Below are 26,645 nucleotides of genomic sequence, written 5' to 3' on the forward strand. Positions count from 1 at the left end.
TAATTGACTCCAAATTTATCATACAAATGTCAAAGCCAAATTTTCCTTTAATAACCTATTATCACTGCAGTTGAGTGCAGAGGCTGTGGGGCTAAGTGCACCCACGAGAAACGGCATAACAATCGTTTTTGGGCAAGTGAAGGAAAGCAACTTAATTTTCTTACCTTAGACGATAAAAGACAGCTATTTTGGTAAAAGAAGAAACTTTTAATACGTTTACTTAATTTTGCAACATTTCTAATTTACTAGATTGCACTTTGTCCTACTGTGTACATAGGAATGAATATTCTTGTTAAGAGAGAGCATTAGGAAGGCAGTAGGATAGACAGCAACAAGAAATAGGACCAGAAGCAGGAGGTCTGGATGCAGTTCTGAAGTTGGATGATTTTGGACAAATCGCCCCGCCTCCCTGATTCTCATACATCAAATGAGAAGCCCAGAATGATTGTTTCATAAACTTCAGTCATTATGTATTGCCTTCAAGGCCTTTACACATTTATATACTAACTCTCCACTTTGTCACCTAATGTATTTCGTTGTCTCAACTAACTCATAAAAATATATATATTTGAAAAGCACTGATGAGATGGGTGACTAAGAGCAGCTCCAGTCTGCAGCTCCCAGTGAGATCAGTGCAGAAGGTGGGTGATTTCTGCGTGCCCAGCTGAGGTTCCTGGCTCATCTCATTGGGACTGGTTAGACAGTGGGTGCAACCCACGGGGTGGGGGGTGGGGAGGTGGCGAGCTGAAGCAGGATGGGGTGTTGCCTCACTCAGGAAGTGCTAGGGGTTGGGAACTCCTTCCGCTAACCAAGGGAAGCTGTGAGGGACCCTGCTGTGAGGATTGGTACGTTCTGGCCCAGATACTATGCTTTCCCTGCAATCTTCACAACCCACAGATCAGGAGATTCCCTCGGGTGCCTATGCTACCAGGGCCCTGGGTTTTGAGCACAAACTGGGTGGCTGTTTGGGCAGACACCAAACTAGCTGCAGGAGTTTTTTTTTAAAATATCCCAGTGGCACCTGGAATGCCAGTGAGACAGCTGTTGGGCTGTTGAAGCCACGAAGCCAAGTGGTCTAGCCCAGCAGATCCCACCCCCACGGAGCCCAGCAAGCTAAGGTCTGTGGCTTGAAATTCTTGCTGCCACCACTGCAGTTTGAAGTCGACCTAGGATGCTTGAGCTTGGTGGGGGGAGGGACATCCACCATTTCTGAGGCTTGAGTTTGTGGTTTTCCTCTCACAGTGTAAACAAAGCCACCGGGAAGATCAAATAGGGCGGTCCCCACTACAGCTTGGCAAAGCTGCTATAGCCAGACTACCTCTCCAGATTCTTCCTCTCTGGGCAAGGCATCTCTGAAACAAAGGCAGCAGCCCCAGTCTGGGACTTATAGATAAAACTCCCATCTCCCTGGGACAGAGCATCTGGAGAAAAGGGTGGCTGTGGGTGCAGCTTCAGCAGACTAAAACATTCCTGCTTGCCGACTCTGAAGACAGCAGCAGAGCTCTGAGAACAGTGCTCAAGTTCTGCTAAGGGACAGACTGCTTCCTCAAATGAGTCTCTGACCCCATGCCTCCCGACTGAAAGACACCTCCCAGCAGGGGTCAACAGATGCCTCATTCAGGAGAACACTGGCTGGCATCTGGTAGGTGGCCCTCAGGACAAAGCTTCCAAGGAAGGAATAGGCAGCAATCTTGGTTGTTCTGCAGCTTCTGCTGGTGATACCCAGGCAAACAGAGTCTGGAGTGGACCTCCAGCAAACTCCAGCAGACCTGCAGCAGAGGGACCTGACTGTTAGAAGGAAAACTAACACACAGAAAGGAACAGATCAACATGAACAAAAAAGACATCCACACAAAAACCCTATCTGAAGATCACCAACATCAAAAACCAAAGGTAGGTAATTCCATAAAGATGAGGAAAAACCAGCACAAAAAGACTGAAAAATCCCAAAACCAGAATGCCTCTTCTCCTCCAAAGGATCACAACTCCTCACCAGCAAGGGAACAAAACTGGACAGAGAACGAGTTTGATGAATTGACAGAAGTAGGCTTCAGAAGGTGCATAATAACAAACTCCTCCAAGCTGAAGGAGCATGTTCTAACCCAATGCAAGGAAGCTAAGGACCTTGAAAAAAGGTTAGAGAAATTGCTAACTGGAATAACCAGTTTAGAAAAAAACATAAATGACCTGATGAAGCTGAAAAACACAACACCAGAACTTTGTAAATCATACACAAGTATCAATAGCCAAATCGATCAAGCAGAAGAAAGGATATCAGAGATTAAAGATCAGCTTAATGAAACAAAGCATGAAGATAAGATTAAAGAAGAATAAAAAGGAATGAAGCCTCCAAGAAATATGGGACTATGTGAAAAGACCAAACATATGCTTGACTAGGGTACCTGAAAGTGAAGGTGAGAATGAAACCAGGTTGGAAAACACTCTTCAGGATATTATCCAAGAGAACTTCACCAACCTAGCCAGACAGTCCAACATTCAAATTCAGGACATACAGAGAACTCCACAATGATACTCCTTGAGAAGAGCAACCCTAAGACACATAATTGTCAGATTCACCAAGATTGAAATGAAGGAAAAAATGTTAAAGGCAGCCAGAGAGAAAGGTTGGGTTACCCACGAAGAGAATCCCATCAGACTAACAGCAGATCTCTCTGCAGACACCCTGCAAACCAGAAGACATTGGGGGCCAATATTCAACATTGGTGAATTTTCAACACAGAGTTTCATATCCAGCCAAACTAAGCTTCACAAGCGAAGGAGAAATAAAATCCTTTACAGACAAGCAAATGTTTTTGTCACCACCAGGCTTCCCTTATAAGAGCTCCTGAACATGGAAAGAAAAAACTGGTACCAGCCACTGCAAAACATACCAAATTGTCAAGATTTTCTTTCTTTAACACTGTGAAGAAACTGCATCAACTAATAGGAAAAATGACCAGCTAGCATCATAATGACAGAATCAAATTAACACATAAAAATATTAACCATAAACGTAAACAGGCTAAATGCCCCAATTAAAAGACACAGACTGGCAAATTGGATAAAGAGTTTAGATTTATCAGTGTGCTGTATTCAGGAGCCCCATCTCACGTGCAGACACACATAGGCTCAAAATAAAGGGATGAGGAATATTTACCAAGCAAATGGGAAGAAAAAAAGAGCAGGGGTTGAAATACTAGTCTCTGACAAAACAGACTTTAAACCAACAAAGATTAAAAAAAAGACAAAGAGCATTATATAATGGCAAAGGTATCTATGCAACAGTAAGAGTTAACTATCCTAAATATATATGCACCCAATACAGGAGCACCTAGATTTATAAAGCAAGTTCCTGGCGACCTACAAAGAGACTTAGATTTCCACACAATAGTAGTGGGAGACTTTAACATCCCATTGTCAATATTAGACAGATCAATGAGACAGAAAATTAACAAGGGTATTCAGGACTTGAACTCAGCTCTGAACCAAGCTGACCTAATAGACATCTACAGAATTCTCCACCCTAAATCAATAGAATACATATTCTTCTAAGCACCTCATGGCACTTATTCTGAAACTGATCACATAATTGGAAGTGAAACACAGCTCAGCAAATGCAAAAGAACAGAAATCATAACAAATAATCTCTCAGACCACAGTGCAATCAAATTAGAACTCAGAATTAAGAAACTCACTCAAAACCACACAACTACATGGAAACTGAACAACCTTATCCTGAATAACTACTCAGTAAATAATGAAATAAAGGCATAAATAAAGTTGTTCTTTGAAACCAATGAGAATGAAGACATAACATCACAGAATCTCTGGGACACAGCTAAAGCAGTGTTTAGAGGGAAATTTATAGCACTAAATGCCCACAGGAGAGAGCAGGAACTATCTAAAATCGACATTGTAACATCATAATGAAAAGAACTAGAGAAGCAAGAGCAAACAAATTTAGAAGCTAGTAGATGGCAAGAAATTACTAAGATTAGAGCAGAATTTAAGGAGATACAGATGTGAAAAACCCTTCAAAAAAAAAAAAAAAAAGAATGAATCCAGGAGCTGGTTTTTGAAAAGATCGACAACATAGATAGACTGCTAGCCAACAAATAAAGAAGAAAAAAGAGAAGAATAAAATAGGCACAATAAAATATGATAAAGGGGACATCACCACTGATCCCACAGAAATACAAACTGCCATCAGATAATACTATAAACACCTCTATGCAAATAAACTAGAAAATATAGAAGAAAGGTATAAATTCCTGAACATATACACCCTCCCAAGACTAAACCAGAAAGAAGTGGATTCCTGAATAGACCAATAACCAGTTCTGAAACTGAGGCAGTAATTAATAGCCTACCAAGCAAAAAAAAAAAAAAAAAAAAAAAAAATCCCAGGACCAGATGGGTGAATTCCAGGATTCACCACTGAATTCTACCAGAGATAGAAAAAGGAGCTGGTACTATTCCTTCTGAAACGATTCCAAACAATACAAAAAAAGGGATTCCTTCCTAACTCATTTTATGAGGCCAGCATCATTCTGATATCAAAATCTGGCAGAAAAACAACAAAAATAGAAAATTTCAGGCCAATATCCCTGATGGACATCGATATGAAAATCTTCAATAAAATACTGGCAAACCAAATCCAACCACACATAAAAAAGCTTATCCACTACGATCAAGTCAGCTTCATCCCTGAGATGCAAGGCTGACTCAACATATGATAATCAATAAATGTAATCCATTCCATAAACAGAACCACTGACAGTGACCACATGATTATCTCAATAGATGCAGAAAAGACCTTTCGTAAAATTCAACATGCCTTCATGCTAAAAACTTTCAATAATCCAGGTATTGATAGAACATATCTCAAAATAATAAGAGCTATTCATGACAAACCCACTGCCAATATCATACTGAATGGGCAAAAGTTGGAAGCATTTCCTTTAAAAACCAGCACAAGACAAGGATGCTCTCTCTCACCACTCTTATTCAGCATAGTATTAGAGATTCTGGCCAGGACAATCAGGCAAGAGAAAGAAATAAAGGCTATTCAAATAGGAAGAAAGGAAGTCAAATTGTGTGTGTTAGCAGATGACATGATTGTATATTTAGGAAGCCTCATCATCTCAGCCCCAAATCTCCTTAAGCTGATAAGCAACTACAGAAAAATCTCAGGATACAAAATCAGTGTGCAAAAATCACAAGCATTCCTATACACCAATAACAGACAAACTGAGAGCCAAATCATGAGTGAATTCCCATTCACAATTGCTACAAAGATAAGAAGATACCTAGCAATACAACTAAGGGATGTGAAGGACCTCTTCAAGGAGAACTACAAATCACTGCTCAAGGAAATAAGAGAGGACACAAACAAGTGGAAAAACATTCCATGCTCATGGTTAGAAGAATCAAGATGGTGAAAATGGCCATACTGCCCAAAGTAATCTATAGATTCAGCGCTATTCCCATCAAGCTACCATTGATAGTCTTCACAAAATTAGAAAAAACTACTTTAAAAATAGCCCATATAGCTAAGAGAATCCTAAGCCTAAAAAAACCCCAAAACTATAGGCATCATGCTACCTGACTTCAAACTATAATACAAGGCTACAGTGACCAAAAGAGCATAATTCTGGTACCAAAACAGATATATGGACCAACGGAACAGAGCAGAGGCCTCAGAAATAACACCACACATCTACAACCATCTGATCTTTGACAAACTTGACAAAAACAAGCACGGGGAAGGGGAAAGGATTCCCTATTTAATAAATGGTGTTGGGAAAACTGGCCAGCTGTATGCAGAAAACCGAAACTGAACCCCTTCCTTACACCTCATAAGAAAATTACCTCAAGATGGATTAAAGACTCAAATATAAGACTTATCCATAAAAAGACTTTTTACTCATTAGAAGTCTAAAAGAAAACCTAGGCAATATCATTCAGGATGTAGGCATGGGCAAAGACTTCATGACTAAAACACCAAAAGCAATGGCAACAAAAGCCAAAATTCACAAATGAGATTTAATTAAACTAAAGAGCTTCTGCACAACAAAAGAAACTAGCATCAGAAAAGGCAACCTACAGAATGGGAGAAAACTTTTGCGATCTATCCATCTCACAATGGGCTAATATCCAGAATCTATAAGTAATGTAAATAAATTTACAAGAAAAAAACAACCCCATCAAAGAATGGGTGAAGGATATAAACAGACACTTCTCAAAAGAAGACATTTATGCGCTCAACAAACATATTTAAAAAAAGCCATCATCACTGGTCATTAGAGAAATGCAAATCAAACCACAATGAGATATCATCTCATGCCAGTTAGAATGGTGATCATTAAAAAGTCAGGAAACAGCAGATGCTGGAGAGGATGTGGAGAAATAGGAATGCTCTTACACTGTTGGTGGGAGTGTAAATAAGTTCAAGCATGGTGAAAAGCAGTTTGGTGATTTCTCAAGGATCTAGAACCAGAAATGCCATTTGACCCAGCAATCCCATTACTGAATATATACACAAAGGATTACAAATCATTCTACTATAAAGACACATGCACATGTATGTTTATTGTAGCACTGTTCACAATAGCAAAGACTTGGAACTTACCCAAATGCCCATTAATGATAGACTGGATAAAATAAATGTGGCACATATATGCCATGGAATACTATGCAGCCCTAAAAAAGGACAAGTTTATGTCCTTCCAGGGACATGGATGAAGCTGGAAGCCATCATTCTCAGCAAACTAACACAAGAACAGAAAACAAAACATGGCATGTTCTCACTCATAAATGGGAGCTGAGCAACGAGAACACATGGACACATGGAGGGGAACATAACACACTAGGGCCTGTTGGGGCATGGGAGGGCTAGAGAAGGAATAGCATTAGTAGAAATACCTAATGTGGATGATGGGTTGATGGGTGCAGCAAACAACCACGGCACGTGTATACCTACGTAACAAATCTGCATGTGCTGTACATGTATCCCAGAACTTAAAGTATAATATTTAAAAAGTTAGAAAATAAAATAAACATCAGATCTGGCAAGTATATATGTGTGTATATATATATATATATATATATATATATATATATATACACATATATATATATACATATATATATATATATATATATGTATGTGTGTGTGTGTGTGTATTTATATTTGAAAAGGAAACTTAAAATGACAAATACAAAAGCAGTCCACCTGTAATAAATGTGATCCTGACATGAATAAATAAAAACCAAATTAAAGGAGATACACTTGACCAACAGTGAAAATCATATCAAAAATAATGTTTCCATTATTTTATTATCATCACTCGCATGGTTTGCAATTTATACCACTAGCAGAATGCACAACAGACTTTGCAAAACAGAAACATTGGACTAGATGATTTTTGTTTTGTTTTTTTTCTGCATTGAAAGTCCATTATTAAGTTAAGGAAAGACCCTTCTTGTGTACATTTCAGTAGTGCCATCCTGCCTCAGAAATCCTTCTGAATTATTTCTATGGAAAATGGGATATTCCCAGTCAATGGGTGAATTATGACATACTATCTTGTTCTCCAGAGGAACCATAGAAAACATGGAGACTTATGGAAATGTAAGAGTGAGAGATTAAATAGAAAAATAATGTTATTTGCTTTTATGGAACATTCAATTTAAGAAATTTAATAGGATGCTAATTAAGACAAAAATATGAAGTATGATATTATTTAGGGTATGTTTTTAATATTGGCAATACCTTTGTCTATCTTTGGTCTATGTACCAAATTATACAGCTAGGCTCATATACAGAGTGCACTTTTGTTCATGGTCTAAAAACATTTAGATGAGTTCTGAGTTAGAAAAGAAGTATGGTGTAAGGCATCAGGAAGGGGTCCTGTTTCTGCTTTCTGCACATGGCTAGCCAGTTTTCCCAACACCATTTATTAAACAGGGAGTCCTTTCCCCATTGCTTGTTTTTGTTAGGTTTGTTGAAGATCAGATGGTTGTGGGTATGTTGTATTTCCTCTGAGGCCTCTGTTCTGTTCCATTGGTCTATTTCTCTGTTTTGGTACCAGTACCATGCTGTTTTGATTACTGTAGCCTTGTAGTATAGTTTGAAGTCCGGTAGTGTGATGCCTCCTGCTTTGTTCTTTTTGCTTAGAATTGACTTGGCTATGCGGGCTCTCTTTGGTTCCATATGAAGTTTAAGGTGTTTTTTTCCAGTTCTGTGAAGAAGGTCATTGGTAGCTTGATGGGAATAGCGTTGAATCTGTAAATTACTTTGGGCAGTATGGCCATTTTCACGATGTTGATTCTTCCTAACCATGAACATGGAATGTTTCTCCATCTGTTTGTGTCCTCTCTTATTTCGTTGAGCAGTGGCTTGTAGTTCTCCTTGAAGAGGTCCTTTATGTTCCTTGTTAGTTGTATTCCTAGGTACTTTATTCTCTTTGTAGCAATTGTGAATGGCAGTTCGTTCTTGATTTGGCTCTCTTTAAGTCTGTTACTGGTGTATAGGAATGCTTGTGATTTTTGCACGTTGATTTTGTATCCTGAGACTTTGCTGAAGTTGTTTATCAGTTTCAGGAGATTTTGGGCTGAGATGATGGGGTCTTCTAGATATACAATCATGTCATCTGCAAATAGAGACAATTTGATTTCCTCCTTTCCAATTTGAATACCCTTTATTTCTTTTCCTTGCCTGATTGCTCTGGCTAGAACTTCCAGTACTATATTGAATAGGAGTGGTGAGAGAGGGCATCCTTGTCTAGTGCCAGATTTCAAAGGGAATGCTTCCAGGTTTTGCCCATTCAGTATGATATTGGCTGTTGGTTTGTCGTAAATAGCTCTTATTGTTTTGAGATATGTTCCATCAATACCTAGTTTATTGAGGGTTTTTAGCATAAAGGGCTGTTGAAATTTGTCAAAGGTCTTCTCTGCATCAATTGAGATAATCATGTGGTTTTTGTCTTTGGTTCTGTTTATGTGGTGAATTACATTTATGGACTTGCGTATGTTGAACCAGCCTTGCATCCCCGGGATGAATCCTACTTGATCATGGTGCGTGAGCTTTTTGATATGCTGTTGCAATCGGTTTGCCAGTATTTTATTGAAGATTTTTGCATCTATGTTCATCATGGATATTGGCCTGAAATTTTCTTTTCTTGTTGAGTCTTTGCCGGGTTTTGGTATCAGGATGATGTTTGTCTCGTAAAATGATTTGGGAAGGATTCCCTCTTTTTGGATTGTCTGGAATAGTTTCAGAAGAAATGGTATCACATGTACCCCAAAACCTAAAATGTAATTAAAAAAAAGAAAAAATAATAAATTAAAAAAAGAAAAAAATAGAAAAGGAGTATGAAGAATCAGTGGAGGAATGAATCCCACATTTACAGATGGAAGTGAGAAGTTCGAAATTCCTGGTGGTTGTGGTATATAATTCCTCTGTAATTTCTCCATCTTGTCAATTCAGTTGTAAGCAGAACCACTGTACCTCTAATACACTAGGTCCCGGGCTTCTAGCTGTTACTCTGAGTATTTTTATAAAGCACAGAGTGGGGGAAAAACACCCTGTTAAAACTATTATTCTCCACCACTGGAAATAAAAGAACTGATGAAGAAAAGAACAAAAGAATTCTCTTCAGGGGCCAAATGAGGACTTTCCCCATTTCCTTCTTTTGTCTTCAACAGTAACTCGATGCTACAGAGAAAAAAAACAAAGAAAGGAAACAGAGAAACAAAGGAACAGAGAAAGGAAAAAGAGGGAAATTTACCTATTTGCACCTTTATCCACTGAAGTTCCTGACTAGAGACTTTTAGAAAAAAACTGGAATTTTCTGAGTAATTACGAAAGTGATAAATTTACTATAATAGACTTTTACAGAGAAGAAAAGAGAGATTGAAAGGCTTTTCCAAGTATAAGAAACACATTTAGAAAGGAAACAAGACAGGAAGAACTTGAGTATATTCAGGTTAGCAGTTTACAGCACTTATTACTGAAACCACGTACCTTGACACAAAAACACATTCTTGCACTGTTCATTTAATATTTAATGCATTTTTTTTTTTTTTTTTTGAGACGGAGTTCTGCTCTTGTTACCCAGGCTGGAGTGCAATGGTGCGATCTCGGCTCACCGCAACCTCCGCCTCCTGGGTTCAGGCAATTCTCCTGCCTCAGCCTCCTGAGTAGCTGGGATTACAGGCACGCGCCACCACGCCCAGCTAATGTTTTGTATTTTTAGTAGAGACGGGGTTTCACCATGTTGACCAGGATGGTCTCGATCTATTGACCTCGTGATCCACCCGCCTCGGCCTCCCAAAGTGCTGGGATTACAGGCGTGAGCCACCAAGCCCGGCCTATTTTATGCATATTTATTTCATTTAATATCACACTATTTAAAGTTCCTTGAAGACATAGATTAGGTTTAGAGCAAGGCTTCATTGTAAACTTATGCTTTGAAGCTTTTCTTAGCTAAAAACACATCGCAGTCACATACTAAAACTTAAAAAGAAAAAAAGTTTTAAAGGCATAAATACATCTGTCTGGGTGGTGTAGGTTAGACTGCTGTAGAAAACTACATCAAAATCTCAGTGGCTTAAAACAGAAAGGTTTATTTCTTGTTCACACTATATTCCCATTGTGTGTTGATTCAGGGCTTTGCTCCATAATAGCCTCACCTTGACATTCAGGTGGGTGGCGTGACTGCTACGGGGGGCATTGCTCGTTGCTATGGCAGAGGAAAGAGGGCATGATGCATCATGTACCAGCTGTTTACAGCTTCTGCCTAAAGGAGACATATGCCACATCCACTCATATTTTGTTCACCACAGGAAATCTCAAGGCCATGTCTAAGGTAGAGAAGTAAAATTTTACCAAGTGCCTGGAAGGAAAAGTGGAAATATTTGTTAGAAATTATGATTAGTAGTATAGCTATGTTGAAATTAACACCACCTTGGCCCCAAAATTGAACAGAAATAGAGTGGTGTGCAGAAAATCATCCTCAACGCCAGGGCCAGAGGTAGAGAGAGTTAGCTAGGTGTTCTATTCTGTGGCATAGAGATGTCCACAAAAGCTGTAAATGAGTGCTTAGGGGAGCAAAAGATCCCTGATACAGCCTAGTAGCTAGGATTTGAGATAAGCCCCTGACTAGGTCAGTTGCCCTATCAATGATAGCCCTCTTCATAGATGAAGAGTCCTATTGGATTGCTTGAGGGTCCCTTGAAGAACTGATAGAAACAATAACCAGATGTCTAGTCAGAGGTGGGTAAAGGTACAGAGTCAGGAAAAATACCCATATTCAAGATGAGTCTTCAAACCAAAGTTTTAACTCACAGAAAATGAATGTCATGACAGCCATGAAAATCATCGATTAGAAAATAAACTCACTCTACTTGTAAAAGAAAAAAGTATTGCCTAAAACAGTTTTTGTCTATTTAGGAGATCCAACAAAGTAAAGAAAGCATAGCATTTAAAAATAAAGCAGAGAAATAATCAACATGATTGGGCAGAAATGAGAAAAAAAAAAAGACCATGTTGATATGAAGAAGAACCCCTTTGAAATTTCACAAAGGGAAAAATTAATCATTTAAATGAAAAACTCCAACATTCAGTATACACTCAAGACCGGATACAGTTGAAAGGATAATTGGCTGAGTAGACGATAGTATTGAAGAATGTACCTAGAATATAGCACCACGATAAGAAAGATTTTTTTAAAAAATATGAGAGTAGGTAAGGGATATGGAAGGATAATTGGGAGATTTCAATGTATGTTTAATAGGCTTTCAAGATAAGACACTAGAGAGATGACAGAAAAAAATGAAAATAATGGAAAATTCATCAGTATTTTTAAAAAAGTCAGTGTCCTCAGATAAAAGTGCCATTTGAGATCTAAGTAGAATAAATAAAAAATAAGTCAAATCTATGGACATTGCAATGAACCTGCCGATGTGGATAAATTGAAAATCATAATGGCTGTCAGTGAGAAAAACAGATTACTTCAAAAAATGAAAATTAGGCTAATAAGATACAACAATAAAAGGCACCAGAGGACAGTGTAGTAATATCTTCACATGTCTGAGGAGACCATAAATGTTAGCCTGAGATTCAATATCTAACTACATTATCATTTAAGACAGACAGAGAAATAAAGACATTTACAGACCTATAAAGACTAAGAGTGCATTTGCTACACAGGAGCCATTATGAGAACTATTTAAGATGATATTTCAATAAGAATAAATTAAGCTGGAAGGAAAGAGGTTTATATTTTTTAAAAAAGAGGCAAAGGGTCATAGTTCAAAACATGTTAACATCTTCGTTAGGAAGATGACTCTATTTTAAGACTTAAGGGTAGTAATGAAAAAAACAAAAGGACAATTTAGAGGTTCTGTGTCAGTAGGGTGAAAAAGAAAGGAAATATTAGAGAAGAGGACGCATGTACCTTGGATTATTTCAATCTCTTCTTCTCCTCCCCAAACATATATAATAAGAACTGAAAAATACTTGCTAAATAAAATAAAGTATGAATGCTGCTGAAATATGTGGGTAAAAAATTGGCATTGAAAAATCGGGCTGTTGTATATATATTCTGTCTTATTGTTATTATTTTTTTCTGAGATGGAGTCTTGCTTTGTCTCCCAGGCTGGAGTGCAGTGGGGTAATCTTGGCTCACTGCAACTTCCACCTACCGGGTTCAAGCTATTCTCTCACTTCAGCCTCCTGAGTAGCTGGGATTACAGGTACGTGCCACCATGCCCAGCTGATTTTTGTATTTTTAGTAGAGATGGGTTTCACCATGTTGACCAGGCTGGTCTCGAACTCCTGACCTCGTGATCTACCCGCCTTGGCCTCCCAAAATTCTGAGATTACAGGCATGAGCCACTGTGCCCGGCCAATCTCTCCTATTTTTTAGATGCCCAAGGTAAATACAGAAAAGCCTCAATTATATGACACCAGGAGGTAATTCAAATTATTTTTGTCCTTAACCTTAGGGAAAATAAGAAAACACACACACACACACACAAAATCAGTATGTATTTAAAGCAGTAATTTGATTCAGGCCAATATAGATTTTATCTGGTCACCTATAATTTTGACATTTCCATTTATCTCACTCTACTATGATAACTTGGCTACAAAATGCCAACTTTTATGGGCACCAATCATCAGAAAAATGTTCAGTTGTTGCTAATGTACTTAATGTACAAGGATAAAAACTGAATTCATATTTTGATACATGTTTTTAGTAATAAGTTTTACAAAAGTCTAAAACAACAGGAAAAAAATTTGGCTTTTAAATGTAACAGAAGCTTCCATTTAGTATAAGTAATAAAGCATTTTTGGCATCATAAGCGCAGTCCAGAAAGCTGAGTTCAAGTCTTTGCTCTGTGACCAAGCAGCTACGTGAGATGACAGAACTCCTTTATCCTGTTGGGGCCTCCATGTGCTTATGTCTAATAGGAGGGGTTCAATTAGCTGAGCTCTGAGGTCCCTTGACGATTTCTTAAGTCTATGATTCTAGAATGCACCAAATCCTGGGCATTCTGGTTAGCCGAAGTTGTAGGTTACCTAAAAATCTCTTTCTGAATGATACTGTGAACGTCCCAGACTCTGTTTCATCAAAGATCTCGGGGGCAAGGCCATGCAGTCCCATGTGACATGCCCTCTGTTAGGTGCTTTCTGATCTTGAAGAGTGAAATGCTATGGGATGGTGAGCACAGAGAGATGACAAGCAGAATAACAGACTGAATCCAACCAGCGAGGTGCTCAGGCAAGGCATATCGGCCAATTCACAACTGATGTATTTATACAAATACTAGACAGAAAGTTTCTTAGTTTGGAAAGGCAGGGTCTATGGTACCTTTGTCCAAGGAAAAATGTGAGCAATGAGAGGCATTGTTCAAGGAGATGGGCCAGAGCTGTGATAATGACTTTGGCACTGGACCATTTCTTCGTCTGTGACATTTATTGCGAAGCAACATTCAGGATCTTCACTGGGGGCTCATGCCGTGAAATACAATGGATGTAATATCTAGAAAACAAGGGAGAACAGATGTAGCTGGCTAGTATAATCCAGCATGACACTCATTATCCTTATGAAAGGAATAAATATTAAGCTTGAAAGATGGAAAATAGACACAGCTGAGATGGTCAGAATTCTGCCTGCTTGTAAAAGATGCCTGTAATTTCTATACCTGGGAATAGTCATTATGAAATAGGATGCCATTATGCCAGTTCTTATAACACACAAGCATCTCTTCTAATAGACTGTGTGTGCTGACTTTTCCTCTGTGAAGATGTTTAATTTTGCTCAAATAATATTTTATGGGCACCAAATAAAGAAACATTAGGGCAGAATAAGGTGGTCAGGATATGGTTATTCACAGATATGGACTCTTATTTTCATGATCTTTAGAGAAGATGAAAGCATGGTATACAAATTCTTATAAGAAGGGGAGAAGGGAAGACCTTTGCAAAATACTCTGCCATTATATTCAGTGATTTATACTATTTGGAAACATACCATTTTTCCTTTTATTTTCTTAACATGTTTTTAGACTAAAGAGGCTGTCAAATTTCACACTGACTTAATGGTTCTGTTTCTGAGTTTTTATGCCCTTTGATATTTGAGTTGATGGAACCTTTTGTGATATTTTAATATAAAAGAATAATTTTATTTCCGTCTGCAAAACTACTTTTAATATGAAACATTATGAGTGTTTGGGGCTGCTTCTTTTAGTCATTGTTAGAGGAGTCATTCCTGAGAGAGAAATTACAGAGCCTGACTGAAAAGAAAGCTGTCCCCAAGTCACATGTTTAGTTAAAACTTCAACTAACGAAAGAAACTTCAATGCTTTATTTTCTGGAACAAACCTTGACTCTTCTGTAGACAATCAGTATCAAATGTTAGTTGTTTTACTGATAGAATACTGTGACTCCTCTTCATTACAAATGTTTATCTAAATCTTTTTAGATGTGTATTTTACCTCGTTTACAGCAACCCCCTTATTTTCAATGTGCATGCTCTTGTCAAAAATATACTTGACCTCATTTACTGTTACTCTTCCAGTTTTCAACCTGGATACTTGAATTACTTCTGAAATGAATATTCTGGCTTTTTGAAATTTGTTTACTAGCTGTTTGAATATAAGAGGCTCCCTCCCCTGTGGGTCCAAAGACAATTCCTGGATAGCTGTGGGGTAGGTGGAATCTTGGGATGTGCTTCTGTGTAAAATACAGCATATACAATGACCTGATAGGCCAAGCGTGATGGCTAATGCCTGTAATCCCAGCTCTCTGAGAGGCTGAGACAGGTGGATCACCTGGAGTCAGGAGTTTGAGACCAGCTTGGCCAACACGGTGAAACACCATCAATACCAAAAATACAAAAATGAGCCGGGCGTGGTTGCAGGCAGCTGTAATCCCAGCTACTTGGGAGACAGAGGAAGGAGAATCTCTTGAGCCTGGGAGGCCAAGACTGTGCCACTATACTCGAGTCTGGGCGACAGCATGGGACTCTGTCTCAAAAAAGAACACACGAAGAAACAAAATGATCTGCTATGGGTTTCTTTTTAAAATAAAATGTTTAATTTTTGTGGGTACATAGTAGGGGTATATATTTATGGGGTACATGAGATATTTGGATACAATCATACCGTCACTAATGATCACATCAGGGTAAATTGAGGTATCAATTACCTCAACCATTTATCCTTTTTTTGTGTTACAAACAATTCAATTCTACTCTTAGTTATTTTACAATGTACAATAAATTGTTGTTGACTATAGGAACCATGTTCTGCTGTCAAATACTAGATCTTGCTCATTCTATTTATTTTTTTGTATCTGATCTAAACATTTAAATAAAATTAAAAAAATAATAAAAAAAAATTTTTTTTTAACCAACCCAGCCTCCCATCTACCACTACCCTTCCCAGCCTTTGGTAACCATCCTTCTAGCTCCATGAGTTCAGTTGCTTTAAGTGAGAATATGCAAAGTTTGACTTTCTATGTCTGGCTTATCTTACATAATTGCTTACAGTTCCAAACATGTTGTTGCAAATGACAGGATTTCCTTTTTTATGGCTGAATAGTACTCCATTGTGTATATGTATCACATGTTCTTCATCCATTCATGCGTTGGGCACTTAGATTGATTACAAATCTTGGCTATTGCAAATAGTGCTGCAATAAACATGGCGTGTAGATATCCCCTTTGATATACTCATTTCTTTCCTTTTGGATAGATACCTAGTGGTGGAATTACTGCATCATATGACAGCTCAATTTGTGGTTTTTTTGAGGAACCTCCAAACTTTTCTCCACAGTGGTTGTGCTAATTTATATTTCCACCAATGGTGTATGAGCATTTCCTTTTCTCCATATCATCGCCAGTGTTCATTATTCCCTATCTTTTGGATAAAAGCCATTTTAACTAGGGTGAGAATATCTCTCATTGTAGTTTTGATTTGCATTTCTCTGATATCAATGGTGTTGATCACCTGTTTGCCATTTGTATGTCTTCTTTTGAGAAATGTCTATTCAGATTTTTTGCCCATTTTAAATAATTGGATAATTAGATTATTTTTTAATATACAGTTGTTTGAGCTCCTTATATATTCTGGGTATTAATGCCCAGTCAGATGGATAGTTTGCAAATAATTTGTCTCATTCTGTGGATTCTCTCTTGACTTTGTTGATTGCTTTCTTAGTTTTTAATTTTTATTTATTTTAAAAATAGTGATTTTTTTGCCCATTTTTGATTGGATTATTACTTTTTTTTTTTTTTTCCTAGAGAGTTGTTTAAGCTCCTTATGTATTCTGGCTATTAATTTCTTGTCAGGGGGTAATTTGCAAATATTTTCTCCCATTCTGTGAGTTGTCTTTTCTCTTTCTTGATTGCATCTTTTGCTATGCGTAAGCTTTTTAACTTGATGTGATTCCGTTTGTTCATGTTTGCTTTGATTGCCTGTGTTTGTAGGGTATTGCTCAAGAAGTCATTGCCCAGATCGATGTCCTGGAGATTTTCTCCAACGATTTCTTGTAGTAGTTTCATAGTCTGAGGTCTTAGATTTAAGTCTTTAATACATTTTGGTTTACATTTTGTATATAGTGAGGGATAAGGGTCTAGTTTCTTTCTTTTGCATCTGTATATCCAGCTTTCCCAGCATCATTTATTGCAGAGCCTGTCTTTTCCCCAGTGTATGTCATTAAAACCTTTATAAAAAATGAGATTACTGTAGGTGTGTGGATTTGCTTCTGGGTTCTCTATTTGGTTACATTGGTCTGTGTGTCTGTTATATGCTAGCACCATGCTGTTTTGGTTACCATAACTCTGTAGTATAATCTGAAGTCAGGTAATGTTATTCTTCCAGTTTTGTCCTAGGATAGCTTTGGCTAATCTGAATCTTTTGTGGTTCCACATACATTTTAGGATTGTTTTTGTCTATTTCTATGAAGAACGTCTTTGGTGTCCTGATAGGGACTGCACTGAGTCTGTAGGTTGCTTTGGGTAATATGGGCATTTTAACAATATCGATTCTTTCAGTATATGAACTTGGAATATTTTCCCATGTTTTGGTGTCCTCTTCCATTTCTTTCATCAGTGTTTTAAAGTTTCCGTTATAGAGATCTTTCACTTCTTTGGTTAAGTTAATTTCTAGTTTTTAAATTCTATGTGGCTATTATAAATAGGATTGCTTTTTAAAAACTTACTTTTCAAATTGTTCACTGTTGGCACATAGAAATGGTACTGATTTTTGTATGTTGAATTTGTATATTGCAACTTCATTGAATTTGTTTATCAGTTCTAATAGTTTTCTTGTGGAGTCTTTAGGTTTTTTCAAATATAAGATCATATCATCTGCAACAAAGATAATTTGACTCCTTCCTTTTCGATCTGGATGCCATTTATATCTCTCTTTTGTCTGATTGCTCTAGTTAGGACTGCAGTACTATGTTGAATAACAGTGGTGACAGTGGGCATCCTCCTTGTATGCTCTAAATCTTTGGGAAATGGCTCTCAGTTTCTTCCCCATTCAGTGTGAATAACTTTGGGTTTGTTATATAATGCTTTTATTATGTTGAATTGTGTTTCTTCTATCTCCATTATTTGAGGGTTTTTATTAAGAAGGGATGTTGAATTCTATTACATGCTTTTCAGCATCAATTGAAAGGATTGTACAACTTTTGTCCTTCATTCTGTTTATATGATTGCATGTGTTGAGCCATCCTTGCATCCCTGTGATAAATCCCACTTGGTCATGATGAATGATCTTCCTAACGTATTGCTGAACTTGGTTTGCTAATTTTTTTTTTTTGAAAATTGCTGCATCAATACTCATCAGACGTACTGGTCTGTAGTTTTCTTTTTATGATGCGTCTGTCTGGTTTTGGTAACAGGGTAGTATTAGCCTCACAGAATAAGTTTAGAAGTATTCCACCCTCCTATATTGTTTGGTGTAGGTCTAACAGACATTTACAGAACATTTTATCCAGGAGCTGCAGAAAGAAAAGTATGGGCCAGTATCCATGATGAACGTTGATGCAAAAATCCTCAACAAAATACTACCAAGTTGTATTCAACAACAGATTGAAAAGTTCATTCATCATGACCAACTGAGATTTATCCCAGGTATCCATGAAGAGCACTTGTGCCCTGATGGTTCAATATATACAAATTGGGAGGCAGAGCAAGATGGCAGAATAGGCGGCCCCTTTAGGAGGCAGAAAATAAAGCTCCACCCATTATACACACACACACGCACACACACACACACACACACACACACACACACACACACACACTCATACACAAAAGGACACCAAGTTAACAGCTACCTACACAGAAAAAACACCTTCACAGGAACCAAAAATCAGGTGAGCACTCACAGCACCTATAGTACCTGGTTTAAACTTTATATCACTGAAGGAGGCACTGAAGAGATAGAAAAAACAGTCCTGAATTGCCGTCACTACCTTTCCGCCACCCCCAGCAGCACTGGCATGGTGCAGAGAGCATCTCTGGGGGTTAGGGGAGGGGGAACACAGCAACTGTGAGGCACTGAACTCAGTCCAGGTCTGTTAGAGCAGAAAGGAAAACCAGACCAAACGCAGCTGATGCCTGTCCAGGGAAAGAGCATTTAAACCAGTTCTAGCCAGAGGGGAATCGCCAGTCCCAGCAGTCTGAACGCCAGTTCCTGCAGACCTTGCCTCCAAGGGCCAAAATGCTCTTGGTCTTAAAGTAGACTTGAAAGGCAATCTAGGCCTAAATGACTGCAACTTTGGGTGAGTCCCAGGGCGGAAACAGACCCAGAGACAGTGGACTAGGTGGGCACGTGACAAACTGAGGCAGCAGCTGGGGCAGCCACAAGAGTGCTGGCAGAACCCTTCCCCTAACCCCAGGAGGCACAGCACACAACTCCAAAGAGAGCACTTCCGCTTGAGGACAGGAGTGGGAAGGGTAGGGAGGACTTGGTCTTGTGTTTTGGATACCAGCTCAGCCGCAGCAGGATAAGGGAACAGTCAGAGTCACGAGGCCCCTATTCCAGGTCCTAGCTCCCAGGTGACATTTCTAGACACACCCAGGACAGAAGGGAACTCACTCCCTTGAAAGAAAGGACTCATTCCTGACAGCATTTCATCTGCTAACTGAGGAGCCCTTGGGCCCTGAATTACCAACAGGAATACATGAATACTACATCAAGGGCCTTCATAAACCTCTGAAACTTGCTGGTTTCAGGTGCAAGCAAAGAGAAAACTAATAAAACTTGACATTTTAACTTAATCTCCATGCTTTTAAACTTTCTGTTATTTCTATTTATAACCTATTGTACTCTATGTCTTGAAATATTGCTATAGTGATTATTATTGAGTAGTTCATCTTTTATTCTTTCTACTTAAGATATGAGTAGTTTAAGGCTGGGTGCGATGGCTCATGCCTGTAATCCCAGCACTTTGGGAGGCCGACGTGGGCGGATCACCTAGGTCGGGAGTTCGAGATCAGCCTGACCAACATGTAGAGACACCATCTCTACTAAAAACAAAAAATTAGCTGGGTGTGGTGGCTCATGCCTGTAATCCCAGCTGCTGGGGAGGCTGAGGCAGGAAAACGTGAACTCTCCAAATGTATAATCCAAGTTAGTTTTGATAATCATAGAGTCATACATGAGTGAACATTTAAATGGTGCAGGCTCTTTCTTCATGTTTACTGAGATGGACATTCTGGCAACCTTTGTCTTCCCCAATCTCTCAAGAGTGTTTGAGTACCAGGTCAAATACATACTTCCCCAGATAGCTAAAGCAGCTTTAAAAAATATTGTTGGCACTGTGTCAGATCAGGTGGAGAGGAGCAGTAATATGACTTGGGAGTCTCAAATGGTATTAGGCAGCAGGTTAGGCAGAAATTAGATTTCGTTTGCTGGGATTCCATATAATGCCCTGAGAGAGAAAACATGTTCAGTTCTCTTTATTAGTGTTAGATTTACAGTTCAAAATGAAGATTAAATTAAGAAAAAATATCAAAGTTGATGTTCTAAAGAGCTCTTTAAACTCAAGATGCCCAGTAATGTGCTTCAGCATCTGATTTGGCAATCCCCAGCTCCAAAGTCTCTCTCGAGCTAATCTGTCTGGCTCATTTGCTATTGAACCAGTTTTTATAAATCTACTATCGTCATGCCGGCCCTGTGCTCGGAAAACCGGAATTGCTTTTGAATGCTCATGAAACAAATCTGGATTCCTCTGCCCAGTTCTCCGGAACTTCCAAAACTCAGACTAACCTCCCTCGCCCACCTCCTCACCAGCTGCTCCAGTTACCCTTCTTCCCCCCACCCCGCCTGCACGGTGGCTCCTGGCCCTGCAGGCTCCAGCCGCACTCAGCCTTAGCCCAGCATCTGGCCTTTCTTCACGTGAGTCTCCTCCACTTCAAATATCAAAACCCACCCTCAGTGCTCAGTCAAGTCCTAGCTTTCCTTGACTCCTCCAGTCCACAGAAGTCTTACCACTTTCTGAACTATTCCAACACTCGTGGGTCATTAATTAGTAGAACTTTAAGGGAACCCCAAACTATGAGAGGTGTTCAAATGAGAAAGGAGGAAATACATTCTGCCCACCTAATCCGCAGAAACACAGTCAGGGTTCCTATGACCTTAAGCTTAAATTATTTACACATTAACTTCCATAATTTTAAATATTGAAAAAGTTCTCCTCATTCTGTCATTTATTTTACTTAACCTGAAGTCTTATATTTACCGGTTTTCTTCTAAAGAGCTGAGCTGAAGTTTCACTCACCTTCCTATCTTTGTGTGTGTGCTTGTGTGTGCCAGAGTCTCTTGCTCTTGTTACCCAGGCTGGAGTGCAGTGGTGTGATCTCTGCTCACTGCAGCCTCTGCCTCCCTGGTTCAAGTCAGTCTCCTGCCTCAGTATCCCAGGTAGGTTGGATTACAGGCATGTGCTATCATGTCTGGCTAGTTTTGTATTTTTAGTACAGATGGGTTTCTCCAAGTTGGTCAGGCTGGTCTAGAACTCCTGACCTCAGGTGATTCATCCACCTTGACCTCCCAAAGTGCTGGAATTATAGGTATGAGCCACCATGCCCAGCCCTATGACCTTCTTTTACTTGAATATTGATATATTTTTCTGGGTTTGGGAAGTTCTCTTCATTATTCCTTTGAATATGCTTTCTACGCCATCTCTTTTTCTACCTCGTCCTTAAGGCTAACAATTCTTAAGACCGCTCTTTGGAGATCATTTTGCAAATGTTGTAGGCATGCTTTATTCTTTTAAATTATTTTTTCTTTTGTCTCCTCTGACTGTGTATTTTCAAATAGCCGGTCTTCAAGCTTGCTAAATGTTTCTTCTGTTTGAGTTATTCTGCTGCCAAGAGACTCTGAGGCGTTCTTCAGTATGTCAGTTACATTTTTCAACTCCAAAATCTCCAGCTTTAAAAAAAAATATTTCAATGTCTTTGCTAAATTTATCTAATAGTATTCTGAATTCCTTCTCTGTGTTATCTTAAATTTCTTTAAGTTTCCTCAACACTGCTATTTTGAATTCTGTGTGATAGGTCATATATCCCTGTCTCTCCAGCATTGGTCCCTGGTACGTTATTTAGTTTCTTTGGGTCGTGTTTTCCTGCTGAATGGTCTGAATGTCTGTGGATGTTCATGGATGTCTGGATATTGAAGAGTCAGGTGTTTATTGTAATCTTCACAGTCTGGGCTTGTTTGTACTGATCCGTCTTTGGAAAGCATTCCAAGTATTAAAAGGGCTGTTATTTAAATCCTCCGTCATTGTAGCCATACCTCCATTAGAGGGCATCCCAGGCCTTGTAACACTGTGACTTTCGTACACTCTTGGGATGACCACGTTGACAGTCTGAGATACGATCCAGGAGAGTTCCTTGGATTACCATTCAGAAACCATTTTCTTCCTTTCCTTGTCCCTAAACAAAGTCTCTCTCTCTCTCTCTCTGTCTCTCTCTCTCTCTCTCTCTGTCTCTCTCTCTGTCTCTCTGTCTCTCTCTGTCTCTCTCTCTGTCTCTGTCTCTCTTTCTCTCTCTCTCTGTCTCTGTCTGTCTGTCTTTCTCTCTCTCTCTCTGTCTCTCTCTCTCTCTCTGTCTCTCTCTCTGTCTCTCTCTCTCTCTCTGTCTCTCTCTCTCTTTGTCTCTCTCTGTCTCTCTGTCTCTCTGTCTCTCTGTCTCTCTGTATCTCTCTCTGTCTGTCTCTCTCTCTGTCTCTGTCTCTCTCTCTGTCTCTGTCTCTCTTTGTCTCTCTCTCTGTCTCTGTCTCTCTGTCTCTCTCTGTCTCTCTCTATCTCTGTCTCTCTCTCTATCTCTGTCTCTGTCTCTCTCTGTCTCTGTCTCTCTCTGTCTCTCTCTGTCTCTCTGTCTCTCTCTCTCTCTCTCTGTCTCTCGCTCGCTCTCTCTCTTTCTGCTGAGCTGTTGGTGCTGGGGGAATGATGACTTCAGTATTCTTGTGGCCGCGACCTCTGGGACTGTGCCAGGTCAGACCCAAAGTCAACAAAGCTCTGGATCTAGCCCAAGGCCTGTGGTAACGACTACTTGGCTACCACCTATGTTTGCTCAAGTCCCTCGGGCTCAGTCATGAGCAGGTTGTGAAGCCAGCTAGGCTTGTGTTTTTCCCTGCAGGGTAGTGAGTTCCCTCTACCCCCAGGTGAGTCCAAAGATGAGTCAGAAACCTTAGTAATCTTCCTGGTGCTATTCTACTACGGCTGAGCTTGCGCTCAGGTCACAAGTCAAAGTCCTCCCCACTCTTCCCTCGTCTTTGCACAAGCAGAGGGGTCTTTCTGCATGGCCACCGCTGCCCCAGGCCCACGACAAGTACCTCCCGGCTACCACCAATATTTCCTCAAGGCCAGGCGCTCTTCAGTTAGCTTGTGGTCTGGGAATCTCGCTTCCGGCAACTTAGCTCTTCTCTGACCTGGGTCAGGTCCAGAAATGCCATCCAAGGATGAAGGCCTGGATTTGGGGACCTCCGGAGCCCACGTGGTACACTACCCAACTGCGGCTGAGCTGCTTCCTGAGCTGAAAGACTCGGTGCCCCTTGAATCACCCCCTCTCCTCTTCTCAAGCGGGAATCTCTCCTGATCTCTACCACGGCTCGGAATGTGCCGAGCCACACCTGAAGCCAGCAGGTCTCAGTCTCACCTATCTCCCTCGGAAAGACCCACTTCGTTACCACCACTGATAATTTAGGGCCCAAAGTCTTTACTCAGCAGGTGATGAATGCTACAAGGACTGGGGTCTTCCTTTCAAGGTACCAGGTCCCTTCTGGGCCAGGGTATGTCTAGAAACGTCATCTGGGAGGTGGCGCTTAAAATGGGGCCCTCAGGACTCCACCTGGTGCCCTATCCTACTGTGGCTTAGGTGACATCTAAGTCATAAGACAAAGCCCGCTTTACATAATCTCCCTTCGTCTCTCCCCAGGCGGAAGGAAGGATTCTCTCCCGGAGCTGTGAGCTGTGCTGCCTGGAGTGGAGGGAAGGGTGGTACAAGCGCGACTCGATCACCTGGCCGATATCTCACTAGGTTGTATGTCCCCTGAGTCTATTGATTCTGAGTCCAGCACAGCCTCTGGATTTGCCCAGAATTACAGTCCCTGTGGCTTAGACTGCCTTTTGAGTTTATTTAGGACCCGAGAGCACTTGACTCGCAGTAGTGAGATTTCCCCAAACTCAGACTCTGACCGCTGGGATTGGTGAGTCTCCTCTGGCTAGGGCTGGTCTAAGTGCTCCCTCTAGGTGCCGGCTGAGTTCTGTCCTGTGCTGCTTTCCAGTTCTGCAGGGAGCACTGAGTCACAACGCAAATTCCCACAGTCACTGCACTGTTCTTCCCCAAGCACACAGATTCGCTCTCCATGCGATGCAGCTGCCGCCCAGGGTGGGGGTGGGGGTAGGGGCTGGGGAGGGGTGGCATAGGCAGTTCGAGACGTTCTTTCCTACTCTCTTCAGCGTCTCTCTCAGTGACATGAAGTTAAAACCAGATACTGTCATCACCCACGATTTTTGGTTTCTCTAAAGGTGCTTTTTTGTGTGGATGGTTGTTCAATCTGGTGTTCTCGCTGGGAAGAGAGTTAGTAAAGGCTTCTGTGTGGCCATCTTGCTGTGCCTCTGTGTTAAGCTTCCAGGTGAGAGATTTTGCGGAGGTCTGATAGCGACCTCCACCCCCACCCTTTCCTTCCTGAATTCAGATTTTGATTCAACGGAAAGAACCATATTTCAAAATATTCCAGGCGTATGTTCTTACTTCCAAAACTCGTACAATATAAACTTTTTAGCTTAACTGGGCTTTCGTCGGAAATCCCGGTCTGCATTCTCATCTTATGCTGGGCTGAACAGATACATCAAAATCCATTTTTGCCTCCTCCCTTAAACTCTAGGGCCTACCATGGATTGAAAACTAGTGAGTCAGAGACTAAATCCAGATGCCTTCGCAGTTTAAAAACTAAATATTTGAATACCTTTAAACAGGCGTGGAGGATCTTCTCAGATCCCCCACTTCCTATTGTCTTTCACGAGGCGCACATTTAGATTCCTGTCTTGGCATCTGCAGGATTTGAATTTATAATGCCCTGCTAGAACTGTCCAGGGAAACCATCCTCTGCATTCTAAGCCCTCGGCTTTTTCATACACAGCTTCTTTATCCTCTTGGGAAGCTTTCTCTGCCCTTCCTCCTTTCCGTGTTGTTTCACTGCTCCTTCACATTTGCTTTGTGAAGGATCCTGCACCTACCTTTACACAGCCTTTGTCGTCTATGTACGGCAGTTATGTTGTTGGTTTGCTGTATACCTCTCTAGGGTCAACAGAACTCACACAGGGTGAGCGACTGTGTTAAGGAAAAGTGATACTATCTCTATCAGGCAGGGTTCTCCAGAGAAAAAGAAACAGTTTAACAGGATGTAGATAGATAGACAGACAGACAGACAGATAAATAGATAGATACCTAGATAGATGTTAAGGAATTGGCCAATATGATTGCAGAAGCTTGGTGTGTCTAAAATCTGACGGGGATGGCTAGCAGACCCAGGAAGAGTTGTAGTTCAAGCCCAAGGGCACTCTGTTGTCAGAATTCCTGCTTGTTTCAGGGAGGTGAGGTCAGTCTTCTTTTATCAAAGCCTTCAGCTGATTGGATGAGTTCCACCCACACTATGGGTGGTAATGTGCTTTACGAAAAGTCCAATTATTTAAATGTTAATTGTATCCAAAAAACATCTTCACAGAACATCAAGAATAGTTTTTGACCACACATCTGGGCATGTGGCCCAGCCAAGTTGACAGAAAAAATTAACCATCTTACTACCCAATTACCAAAGGGTGTCTGTCTGTAGCTTCTGTTTTTTTCTACTCCTATCCTTGAAATTATGCATTTTGAAGAGTGACTCTTTGAATTACTTCAATAGTCTGTTCGTTAAATTATGCCACTCCTTTAAATGATACACCTTTCAATCATACGTACTTTGAGACCTGTTCCTTGTAGTTCATGCTGATCATCCTACACATTTTTTTCAGTATTTACAGATTTAGCATGGACTTATTTTTTTAATGGTCCTTTGCTAGCCTCCTTATAGTGTCTCTTCTTCGTTGTATTACATATAGACATTGTATATAATATATATAATGGATTATATAGAAACAGTGTCTATATATAGACAAAATGTTTTTGATAAAAACATTTCCTTATCCAAATATAAGTATATATATTCTTTGAGTAAATAGATGTAGATTCTATAGATATAGATTCATATATATATATCTGTATGTGTATATACATATATATACACACACACACACACACATGCACACACACACACCCCTTAAGAATCTATATCTATTTCTTAAGGTGTATATATATATATACACACCTTAAGAATCTATATCTTAAGGTGTATATATATACCTTAAGATGTGTATATATATATATACATATACACACACACACACACACATATGGGCATATAGACATACACATATACATATATATGTATATATGCCCATATATATGTATATATATATACACACATATATGTATATATACCTAAGAATATATACCCAAGACATCGATACATATATATATATATAGATATAGATGTAAAGTATATATATACAAGCA

Source organism: Saimiri boliviensis, chromosome 9 (genome assembly GCF_048565385.1).
Source record: "Saimiri boliviensis isolate mSaiBol1 chromosome 9, mSaiBol1.pri, whole genome shotgun sequence".
Classification (NCBI taxonomy): Eukaryota; Metazoa; Chordata; class Mammalia; order Primates; family Cebidae; genus Saimiri; species Saimiri boliviensis.